Below are 12,572 nucleotides of genomic sequence, written 5' to 3'. Positions count from 1 at the left end.
CCCTTTTCTAACAGGCTTGGAGTTAGCATTGTTTGCCACAGTTTTTATTAATACCTTCCTTTTGCTTTCTGACCCATACTCATATTTTTCTAACATATGCCTCTAGATATTTTTTCTTGCAGAGTCTCTCATAGTGAGAGATATGAAGTCAATCAGTTCTAAGTTTGTCAATAGCATCCTTTGTTCAAACCAGTCTTATTTATTTTCACTTCTGTTAATTAAATAATCCTACCCAGGATGTATTTCTCTCACAGTCTAACATCTAACTTGGATCTGGTGTCTTTGATCAATTATTGTTCCGCCTGAATTAACTGTAATGTAATTAATCTTGTCTTTGTCTTTCCTTAATCTCAGGTCCATCTATTTTTAGAGTTCACTCAGAACTTTTTTGTAATATTTTTTACCAATCTTTCTCTCCAATTTGTCCAGATTTTATGTTCACTCTTTGTATAATTGTCCTATCCTCAAAAGAGATTCCCCAGAAGAGATCCCCAAAAGAGATTCTTACTATAAATTTATCTGTAATGTAAATACCAACTCTTTGAAGCATTCGAGATCCTGTCTCCTCTAGGGGATTGTTCTCAGTCTGCTCTCCAAGGTCTTATCTTTATTCTTCTAATAGGTTTCACTGGGTCCCAGTTACTGTTTCTGATTTTGTAGCAAATAAAATATTTTACCCTTTTATAAGAACTTCTTTAAGAGTAATTAGACTTGAATGGGTCTCCTTCACCTGGCGTTTAGGATCTCAGGTTTTAGCGTGTTTGTGTGTGTTTCCTATCTGTCAAATATGTGTGTGCTTGGGTCAGACGTGTACCATTTTTCTAGGGAAATTTCTGATCTCCTCCAGCTAAATCAGTTTGTCGTCTTTAATTTTATTTTCATGCATACACTGTTCTCTTCTGATCATAATAATTAAGCATATTTTCAAGCCACTTTACTTTCTCCTTGATTCCTTTAGCAATCTGATTCCTAGATTAGCAACACTTCTTTCGAATAGTTTCTGTATCTTAACTGAAGAAGATAGAGTGTTCCTTTTATGTAAAAAGTCTATCACCTTTCTGTAGGTGAAGCCACAGTTTGGGTTTATGAAATTTAGAACCATGGTTAAAATGTATACAATAAAATTTAAAGCCTACTTTGATTGGTGGAGGTTACTTTAAAAGTTTATCAACAAGCCACGTGAATCTAATGTTAGCTCATCCACATTTCCTTTTCGGCCCAGAATGCAGTTGAATATAACATAATGAAGAGTAGAACTGAAGGCAGCAGATGTAATGCTTCCTATCTAGGCCCAATATTAACAATTTAAAGACAGAACGTCACCGTCATGCGTGTAGAACTCAGTTGCCATTATCCTTGAAAGTGCTGGTCTACAGATTTGCCTTCCAGACACAGAAAAGCAGCAAATATTGTTCCACCTTGCAACACCTAAAATAATTTAATCCCAATCTCAAACTTGCCTGAAGTTTCAGGTGAAGTTCACAGCTTGGTTAAGTAAACAGTAGTAGCCTGCACAGTAAGGAAGTCATGATCAGCTAGTAGAGCTAAGCCCTCCACAGCCCACCTGAATATACTAATGCCATATCCAATCCCAATATTGTCTGAAGGTCAAGACTATTGGAAGATAATCCCTGCTGCATTTAGTTGCTTTGACCCATCAAGCTCAAATTCTGTGTAGTCTTTGCTTATTAGAAAATTTAAGGTCAGGTTCCCTATTCTCTATATACAGGTCTGTTAGTAAAAATACAGCTACAAAACTGTATATTCAACTACATGACCCAATATAAGCAGCTAGACACCTCTGAAGTTAAAGGCAAACAAACAAATCTTAAAGCCCTACATAGCGCTTGCATATTAAAGCACCATCAAAACATGACGCCACTCAGCCAAAGCCCCCTCATAAGTCTCAAACATTTTTGTTATTTGCTCTCCAACATCACTTCTGTATTTCCCAAGGTTTCAGACCAATTTGACCCCATAAGTATAACACTTTCCTGATTTTCGTGAGACATCTAGAAATTATTTAACCTGAAGGGGTAGTATAAATCCCAGAATTTGTAGCCAGTTGGTCAGAAGTGAGAGTGGCATGGGGATTCCCAAACATGTGGCTGTTGTCTTAAGTAAAGACAGTTTTGTAGAGGATTGGACTGTACTGTTAACCTTGCAAACTACTTGCAGTGAATTCACACTTCCCTATTTCGAAACTTACTGCAAGTAAAACTACAGCAATTCAAAGAGTGTGGTATTGTCATAAGGATAGGCATATAGACCCATGGAATAGAATTCAGAGTCCAGAAATAAACCAATACATCTGTGGCCAATTGACTTTTGACAAAGGTGTCAAGACCATTCGCTGGGAAAAGAATAGTGTCTTCAATCAGTGGTGCTGGTAGAACTGGATATCCACATGCAAAAGACTGAAGTTGGACCCATACTTCACACCATAAACATGAATTAACTCAAAATGGATCAGCAATCTAAATAAAAGGGCAAAAACCATAAAACTCGTAAATAAACAGAGGTGCACATTTTCACGACTGTGGATCTGGCAATCAGTTCTTAGACATGATATCAAAAGTATGAGCAAAAAAAAGAAAAAAATAACTAAATTGGACTTCATTAATTTTGGAATTTTTGTGCACCAAAGGACATTATCAAGAAAGTGAAAAGACAAACCATAGAATGGAAAAAATATTTGCAAATTATCTATCTGAAAGGGGTTTAAACCTAGAATATATAAGGAACTCATGCTCAACAACAAAAAACAAACAATTCAATTAAAAAATTGGCAAAGGACTTGAATCAATGTTTTCCTGAAGAAGTTATACAAATGGCAACAAGCACATGAAAAGACACTCAGCATCCTCAATCATTAGGGAAATGCAAGTCAAAATTACAATGAAGTACTACTTCACACATACTGGGATGGCTATAATAAAACTCACACACACAAACACAAACACTCAGAGAGAGAGAGAGAGAATAACAAGTGTTGTTGAGGATGTAAAGAAAGTGGAAGGAACCCTCACACATAGCTTGTGGAAATGGAAAATGGTGCAGCTACTTTGGAAAACAATTTGATGAGTCCTCCAAAAGAAAAACACAGAATTACCACATGGCCCTGCAGTCCCACTCCTAGATATTTAGGCAAAAAAATTAAAAACAGGTACTCAAACAAGTATATGTACATGCATGTTTATAGCAACACTACACATAATAGCCAAAAGCCAAACGTCCATGAATGTTCATGAAGTCAAATGTCCTACGACTGTAGGAACAGATGGTAGTATATACATACAATGGAATGTTATTCAGCTATGAAAAGAAGTGAAGTGCTGATAATGCTACAGTATGAGTGAACCTCGAAAACATGCTCAGTGAAAGAAGCCAGACATAAAATGTAACATATTGTATGATTCCATTTATTTGAAACATCCAGAGTGAATGAATCCACAGAGACAGAATGCAGATTGGTGTTTGTCATGGCCTGAGGGAAAAGAAGACTAGGGAGAGGCTGCTTAATGTATAAGTGGTCTTACTTTGGAATGATGGAAATGTTTTGGAACTGTATAGAGGTAGTGGTTGCACATTTTAAATCTACTAAATGCCACTGAGCTCTTCACTTTAAAATGGTCGATTTTATATTATGTGAATTTCACCTCCATAAATTATTTAAAAAAAAAAAAAGACAAATGGAGCAGAATCGATTTGCCCCACTTGTTCCAGCCAAGGTCACCCTAGCTCAGCTGACAGCCAGCTGATACCAAGACATGTGAGCAAGCCCAGCCAAGACCAGCAGAACCACCCTGTTAATTTGCAGACTCATGAGCTAAGTGAATGCTTATTGTTTTATGCCACTGAATTTTGTGGTGGTTTGTTGTGCAACATTACTGTGGCAATACGTACCAAATATAGTAAGCTATTTGTACTTCTTAAATGTTATCACATAATCTTTATTCACTGTTTAGACAGCTAAATTCTGTTCCTAAATCTTAATCCTTGGTATTGTCAGAGTAATCTCCCTAAATATCCCTCATTTTTTTTGTTGTTGTTCAAAATGTTACATTTTAAGAGAATCTGCACATTCTCGATTTTCACATTCAAGAAACTTCACTATGTGATCTTGCTCAGTCATCCAACTTAATCACCCACAACTCACAAGTACCTAACATGGAACTTTAGTTGTAGCTAGATCAGTCTCTTTAATGTTCCAGACGGTTCAGTGACATGTGGGATGCCGAGCTTCCTTACCATACTTTATGCTATTTTCTGCCCACTTGGAATAATCTTCCAATTCTCCATCTATTCAAAGTTCAGTGAATTGTGTCATTTAGGATATATTATATTATTTTATGGTAACAAATGACTCCACAACTTTCAGTGTATTATTTTGCCCTATAACTTTCAGTGGCTTATACAAATGTATTATTTTTCACTCATGCTACATGTTGGTGTGGGTTGACTGCAACTGCAGTTGCATATGTCAAAGCAAGTCACATGCCGTCTTCTTAATTCAACAGTGTGAGGATGTCTGACCCTTCTAAGGGGAAGAGCATTGCAACTGACACATCTAAACCTGACATGAATAAGGTGGGAAGTGTACTTTTCCTTCAGGGAGGGGCAGCAACTACTTTGAATAATAATGGAGTACACTGTATTATCTGTTTTCTAAAATTGGTATTAGTTATATATTGCTGCCTGACAAATTATCCCAAAGTTTAGCAGCTTAAAGAAAAAAACACATACTATTTCTCAATTTTTGTAGGTCAGGAATTCAGGCATGGCTTATTCCAGGTGGGCTCTCTGAGTCTTTTACAAGGAAGGTCAGCCTGCAAAGTTTTAAAATATTATTTACATCCTACTTTATTTATTTTGTTTACTAATACCTTCTTTTCATAACCTCTTTTGATTTTTTTCTGTATCATAAACCATAAAATTGTTTATATAGTATTTCTGTTTTGTGTATCATACTTATTTCTTTAACTAAAGAGAACTTTTTGTCTTTTACTTTTAAAAAAATCTCCACAACTCTCCTAATATCTATGATGGAACTGGGCATATCATAGGTCCTCAAAAATATTAATATTTAAATAAATAATTTTTAAGCATAGTCTATGTTATCGTGTCTAAAACATAGTAAGAGATGAAAATACTTTTAAGTGAATGAATTAATTAGAATTCCGAAAATTTCTTTGTTGAATTAAATTTGCAATGAATTACTCACTATTAACTGCTTTTGTTGGTAGTTTTCATGCTTAGTGTTTCACTGACCACTCTGAGTAGTATTTTGCTACATTCAATAGAACTTTAAAAGCTAGAAGATTCTCGTTTTTGATATTCGATGTAATATAAGACAAATGATAATGACTATTTTTTTTCAATATCTGCTCCAGAACAGTGTTGTTGATTGATTTACTTTTGATTTCAGCATCAGAAGGGCCTTTGGTGATCACCAAAATCTCATTTTGTTCATGAATCTCTTCTAAATTGTCTGCAACAAGTGTCCATTCCGTCCCTGCTTGGTCCATTTCTGACAGCTATACTTTCTCTAAAGAATCTGTTTTATATCTAATGGAAATCTGTTCTTTTAAATATTTATCATTGGTCCTGAAATTAATTCCTAGTCTGTGATTGCCTTTCATATATTTGATTATGTATCATTTAAGTGTTTTGAGGTTAGATATCCCTAGTCTCTTCAACTATTTGTCTGGATCCTCATCATCCTGCTCACTCTTCTCTGTTCTGTCTAGTTATTTCAGTATTACTCTTTGTGGGGCCCTAAATTGTACACAATTTTCCAGGTCAATCAATGATGAGTAAAACAGCCCTACCCTTTCTTTTTTTCCAGGTCATTATGTTACCTAAAATTGCATTATTATTCCTATTAGACACATCATATAATTGATCTATATTGAACTTGCAGCCAATGAAAGCCCCCAAATTTATTCTCATAATTTGCTTTTAAGCTGTTTCTTTCTTATCTTGTACTTGTATTGCTAGTTATTTAGATGTGAGAACAGAACTTTACATATCAATTCCTACTAAACTTCTACCTCTAAGGTTTTTATTTAGTAGTTTAGCCTGTCTAGATCTTTCAGATATTTAATCTGTCACCTAAGAATTTAAATTTAGTAAGCATAACAACTTTACCCTGTTCAAGTTATTATAAAAATGTTGACTAGGCTGTGATTAGGGCAGAGATTTACAGTATGCTAACAGTCCTGCTTCAGATTATACTAATCCTCCAAGAATGTGGTTATTTAGTGGAGTCTGCAAGCTCACTTATCTCTAACTTAGACACAAGTCTTTTAATTTTATCATTCTACTAACACTATTTTAAAAATGATTTCATTCTTTCATAGCTTGCATACTGAACCAATAGTTTAATTGTATCATGGTCTGAATGGCATTCATGATTTGATTTCTTTGTTCCCAACTTCTCTATCTTTACTTCATGTAATTTTTAAACCAAATCCTTGCTTTTTCAAAATCCTTAAGTATTACTGACACCTTCCACTCTTCACTCAAATCACTTTGTTTCTGTTTCTCAAACACTCTCCTTCTTGTCCCAGTACCTTATCACATGTCTCCTCAGCTTGGATTTTCTCTCACCATATCCTCTTGGCAGGCTATTGTCTACTCATGTTAAGGTCTTTATTTAAATATTACTTCTGAGAAACTTTCCTGACACTGTCTTGCTCCTATTCCCCTTCCCTATCTCGTCTAGGATGGTGTATTTCTTATTGTTATCCATAGAAACAGAACCTGTTTATAGACTCTCTCTCTCTCTCTCTCTCTCTCTCTCTGTTTGTCTCTGTTTCACTCTCAATTTGTTTTAAGGAATTGGTTCATGTGATTATGGAAGCTGAGAAGACTCAAGCTCTATAGTTGGCAAGCTGGAGATCCAGTAGAATCTATGCATAGTTAGTTACAGTCCGAGTTACTCAACCTTTTTGTTCTATTAGGGCCCTCATTTGATTGAATGAGGCCCACCGACATTAGAGAGGTCAATCTTCTTTACTTAGTCTACTCATTCAAATATTTGTCTTATCCAAATGCTTAAACATCCTCACAGACACACTCAGAATAATGTTCAGCCAAATGTCTGGGTACCTTGTGATCCCATCAAGTTGGCACATAAAAGTAGGCATTACAGATGGGCATCCCTCTTACATTCATAGCACCCTGTGTATGGTAATTATTACAACTACAATTAATAAAACTTCTTGGGGAGTTATTTGTTTAATGTCTGTCTTTCATCTAGACTGTAAACTACGTGAGGGTGAAGATTTTGTAAACTTTTCTGTATTCCCATATTCAGCATAGGGCTAAATAATATAGTAGATATTGTAAAATAGTATAAAAATTAGGGGACTGGGCATGGTGGCTCACACCTGTAATCCCAGCACTTTGGGAGGCCAAGGTGGATGGACCACAAGGTTAAGAGATTGAGACCATCCTGGCCAACATGGTGAAACCCCATGTCTGCTAAAAATACAAAAATTAGCTGGGCATGGTGGTGTGCACCTGTAATCTCAGCTACTTGGGAGGCTGAGGCAGGAGAATCGCTTGAACCCAGGATGTGGAGGTTGCAGTAAGCCGAGATTGTGCCACTGCACTCCAGCCTGGCGATAGAGTGAGACTCTGTCTCAAAAAAAATTAGGGATGCTGCCTAACATAAGTGGAAAATTCAGGCAATGAGAGAGGGTCTAGGTCTAGTCAAAATGCTTCCTCCTCCTTGGATGCTCTAAAAATGCCTAGTACTATTCTTGTACATCTCGCACTGCTCCTGTTCTGCCAAATGTGGAATTCTGCAGTAGTTCTGACAGTTGAGGCTCCAGGAACAGCATTACTAATGAAAATTTATATCTAACGGAAATCTGTTCTTTCAGAGGGTTTAGGGGGCTTTAGGGGATTGGGAGGTGACTCAAAATGATATAAACTGCAGCCTACAGTCAAGCTCCAGGCAGAGAGATGTGTGTGTGTGTGTGTGTGTAAAGATTCCTTTTATAACTTTCTTCAGGAAATAAATTGTGAGCCAAGGCGGCATCCACTCATAACTTTTTTTTTTTTTTTGCCTTGTTTTGGATACTAAGTAATATAATTCTCTTTGACTTTTAAATAGAATCATTTAAAAACAAGCAATCATGAATTCTAAATAGAGGACTTAAATAGGTTTGTAAACATTACATGATCTCCTACTTTGTCTCCTACAGATACACCCATTTATCTGGGAAGGGGCATACATATTTGGGAGTACCTTTCTTAAAGACAATAGATGGTAGCCACAGTATATTGTGACCTACTTCCCACTGGAAGAAATATTGTTTATATGTTGGTGTAGGAAATCTCAAGCTCCATGTAGGGAGCTCGAATCTCTCTCCATACAAGAATCTCTCTCTGTTCATTAAATATTTTTTTAGTAGTCAGTGATCCCATGTTGGGTCCTAATGATTACTGTATGTTTTCCTGAGGGTTCAAAAACTGTTTTATAATCTGTTCTACAACTTTTTAGGGAATTAACATTAGGCTTATAGATAAAGTTTCTTCTTTAAATTTAAGTGTATTTGCCTCTCTTCAGTCCTTGAGTTCCTTAGAATTTACCTTTACTTTTCAAATTTTATGAAATGTAAAAATTTAGGTCTCTTGCTGAAGAAGGGTGCCAAGTGCTGGCAGTAATTAATCAGTCCATAAATCTCTCTAGGGCAAGACTTGGTGTATACAAAGGCAGCCAGTTAAGAGCCTGTTGTCTCAGAAAGATGCTGCTCAGGAAGTCTTCATTCCTTGGAATTGTGGTCTCTTTGACTTTGCCTTGGTTCCATGGTTTCTTAGACATGGTCCTCAGGGTCTTCTAGTGACTTCCCAGCATAAGACTTCGTCTACCCTTGTTGCTTATATCAAAAACAGAATGTGGTTAAGTAACCACTGATTTATATTTTTACTCTTGATCTACAGAGGTTGTCAAGAATGTTGCTAAGGCTTGAGTTTTAAAAGTATTTTAGTGGCAGTTAGAGATCTCCCATTATATAACTGGATCACTGTTATCTTTTATTAAATATGTGAAGGCAGAATTGTGCAATCTGAACATTCACAAAGTAGTCTAATCTATCTGTAGACTCTTTAATCTTTGTCAGAAATTCCCTGTTGAAATCTTTAAAACATAGACTCTCTTTTATATTCATGAAGATATAATCATCACTCCTAGTTTTTGTTGGGGTAAACTTGTTTTAGTCATTCATGTAATTTTTAAACCAAATCCTTGCTTTTTCAAAATCCTTGTTTGTCTTTCTGTCTTCTGGTTTTTATGTCTCTTATTTTTCAGCCTTAGAACTCTAAAGTCAAAACTCCTATTCTGACTCTAATGACTTGTCCATGATCCCAGAATTTTATTATAAAATATATTGTAATAAGTATAATTGCCAATGAAAACAGCCTAATTGCTACTACCTGTTATAAAACAGTGTCTTACATAGCTCTCAGCATTTCAAAGTTAAGTAAAAGAACACGACTCAGCAGAGATTCTCTTTCTCCTAAGAGTTTTTAGAAGAGAGAAGAAATCATAGACAAAAATATGTAAAAACACTAATTATAGAAGATTCTGTCTTTGTGAAACAAACGTGGAGAAATAAATGTCAAAGGGAATCCTCCATTTTTGTTGCTGAAACGATTAAGGCTTTTTTTATAGTCTATCACATTTAAAGTATAAATCTCTCATGACATATTTATTTACATCTTAAATAAATCATTAAAATGTAAGTAATATGTTGACTTAGTATTTACATTCAAGGGCACCAAACTGTTTTACCCACATTAGCTGACTTCTAAGTCTCTCTGAATTAGGTATGTTTGTTCTGGGTGTTATTATTATTCCTACTTTGAGTCTTAAAAGAAGAAAATAAAAGAACAAAAAGGTTAAATACATCTTTAGATTTGTATGAATGTGACCGTACAATGTAACAGTGGAATTTCAAGACATGTTACAATTAGCTTGCTTTTGAATGTTATTTACATATGTAAGTGCTTTGTATAATTGATTTTATTCCTAAGTTTTACTATGTTTTCTATTACTTATTTTCTGACTGAGTCAAAAGTTAATTTGTGCCTAATTTAATACCATTTGGGTTAAACTTTTTGGGATAGAAATATAAATACAAATACTCTGAAGTAATAAAAGTGTCAGTTATTAGATCAAGTAATTATATAATGACATTTCTGAAGACCATTACTTCTATTTTGTGTTAGATTTATTTGTTGAGTTCTGTGCATTATACTTCCTAAAACTAAGATAATACTTGAAGTTTTTGTACAGAGCTTTAAAGTTTACAATACCATGTCATGCATATTCAATTTTATGTATTGGTATAGGCCATGGCCACATAAAAATTGGCTAGATGTAGTTAATTCTCAATATTTCTTTAAGTAATCTTAAATTGCATGTATGCCAAACCAATTATTTTACATCACTACTAAATATCAAATATTTTAGATGTCCAAGAAATTGAGTTCACAAAATCCTTGTATTTTCAAAGACACACACACTATTATTTTTGTTGAAGGGAAAAGAAAGATCAGACAATAGAATCCCAGCTTATTTCTACTTGTATAAATCAAGTCATTTAAATAAATGAATTGTGTATGGTGACCTGTTCTACCAATGTGCTACTGGGGATGTATGAAAAAAAAGATGTGCATGGTGTTGGAAGTAGAAAGAGGCATAAAGCGTATTGGAAAACTACCAAATGTTCCCTGCAAATGGGCCCTATTCAGAATCAGTAAGCGTATGATGAGTGAAGTGGTTTTGAATATCGCCTTTAGATTCCATGCTGTTACAAGGCCAGCCCTGAACATGGCAACTCTTATTTCCACACACAGTACCTCTTCACTCTCAATTTAACCCCCAAATCTGATGAACCCATTACTCCATACTTGATTTCATGGAACAAGGAGTAGATATAGTTACAAATGATCAATCACAAGCCGTGAACCAAAGCAGCAAGGCATTAACAATTCACACCATTTCGGTCCACTTGCTCAAGCAGAAGATGTGCCAGCATATTTAATGCACAGCTACTTTGTTCAGTTTAAGAAAAAAACATGACTCAGGCTGTATTTTCAAAATGGAGAGGACTTTCTAAGATTTCATACCTCCTAAGCCTTAATGTCAACATTCATCCACACATGAGTAATTAAAATAACCAGGTGTCCTATAAAGGTCATAATGTCCAAATTAAATTTTACTCAGGTAAAAACAATATGACCTATGAAATTCTTCCCTTCAATGCATCACTATTCTGTTTGATCCTATCATACAAATCAATGTCTCTTAGAGCAGTATTATAACACTGTAGACCCCACAGGCAATATGCCGTCAGTTTAATAGGATCACTGAAAAACTAAAGCAGCTGTGAAAGATTGCTCTAAGTATAGCAATCGTGTGCTTGTCATTTTGTTCAGTGGAGGAAAAATCCAAATTTGGGTAGGCATCCGTATTTAAGAAAACGACTGCTGAATCTTTTCTCATAAGTACCTTAGGGACAATAAGATTTGACATACAGCATGTAAACAAAAGTACACAGCAGCTGTTAGTTTAGTTTTGTTTGGATAAAAATACACTGATATAAATCAAGCAACACAGCAGACAGTGTGTTCTCCATCATTCAATCTTCCCTGCACACCATGCTTTTGAATGGTGTCTAATGGTTGCTGTGGGACCAGGAGCTTTCCAGCTATTACCCAAAGCTGGATAAGGAACATTAAAATACACACATACCTTGCTTGGCACTAGCTCAAACTCCCTGCAGTCATACTTCCTGGGCTGGGAAGCAGTCACATCTAAGTATCTTTTAAGAACTTACTTTGTTTTGACCAAAGAAGACTTTTTAGGTCAACTTCATTAAAAAAAAAAAAAAAAAAAAATGCCAGTTGAACTGGTTGAATTGCTGGGAAATTTCCAAATGCCTTGTTGTATTTCTAAATGATACCTTGTTAGCAATAGCCAAGTATTTTAGAAGCTGGACCTGCAGCTTGCTGCCAAAGAGTATATAGAAGTTTCTTTATAGGTAACTATACTCTGGGCAGTGTGCTTTTCTTTCATAGTCTCATGTACTCTTACTGAAATGTGAAAATTACAATATTATGTAAATTATGGTTATGGATATTTAATTGGCATGACTTTTAATTTTTTTTGTAAGCAAGTTATTAAAGCCTTTGATTATTCCCTGTGCTTCCTGAAATGCTATTAATAAAAAATCCTGATCTTTGTAGCTTTCCATATTAGATTGAAATGCAGTATGTAAAGTAGCCCTTTCAATGTAGGATGTTGCTTTTGGAGAGGGATATATATTCCCTAGGTATAGATCATGACAGAATATTCCAGTCTAAATCTGATAGACAAATTTGATTAGCTTTGTGGTTTCTCTTCAGAGGGATTTTTGGTTCCTTGTCATGTACTTCCTCCATTATATATCCCAAGTAAGTTCACACTTCTTATTAGTGATAAAATAGTTTTAATATAAGATCCTCTTGAAGACTGAACAGTTTATTTTCTTATTTAACATTTCAACTCGTTTTGG

The sequence above is a fragment of the Colobus angolensis genome, unplaced genomic scaffold (genome assembly GCF_000951035.1).
Source record: "Colobus angolensis palliatus isolate OR3802 unplaced genomic scaffold, Cang.pa_1.0 Scaffold152, whole genome shotgun sequence".
Lineage (NCBI taxonomy): Eukaryota > Metazoa > Chordata > Mammalia > Primates > Cercopithecidae > Colobus > Colobus angolensis.
Note: the sequence above shows the minus strand (reverse complement) of the source record.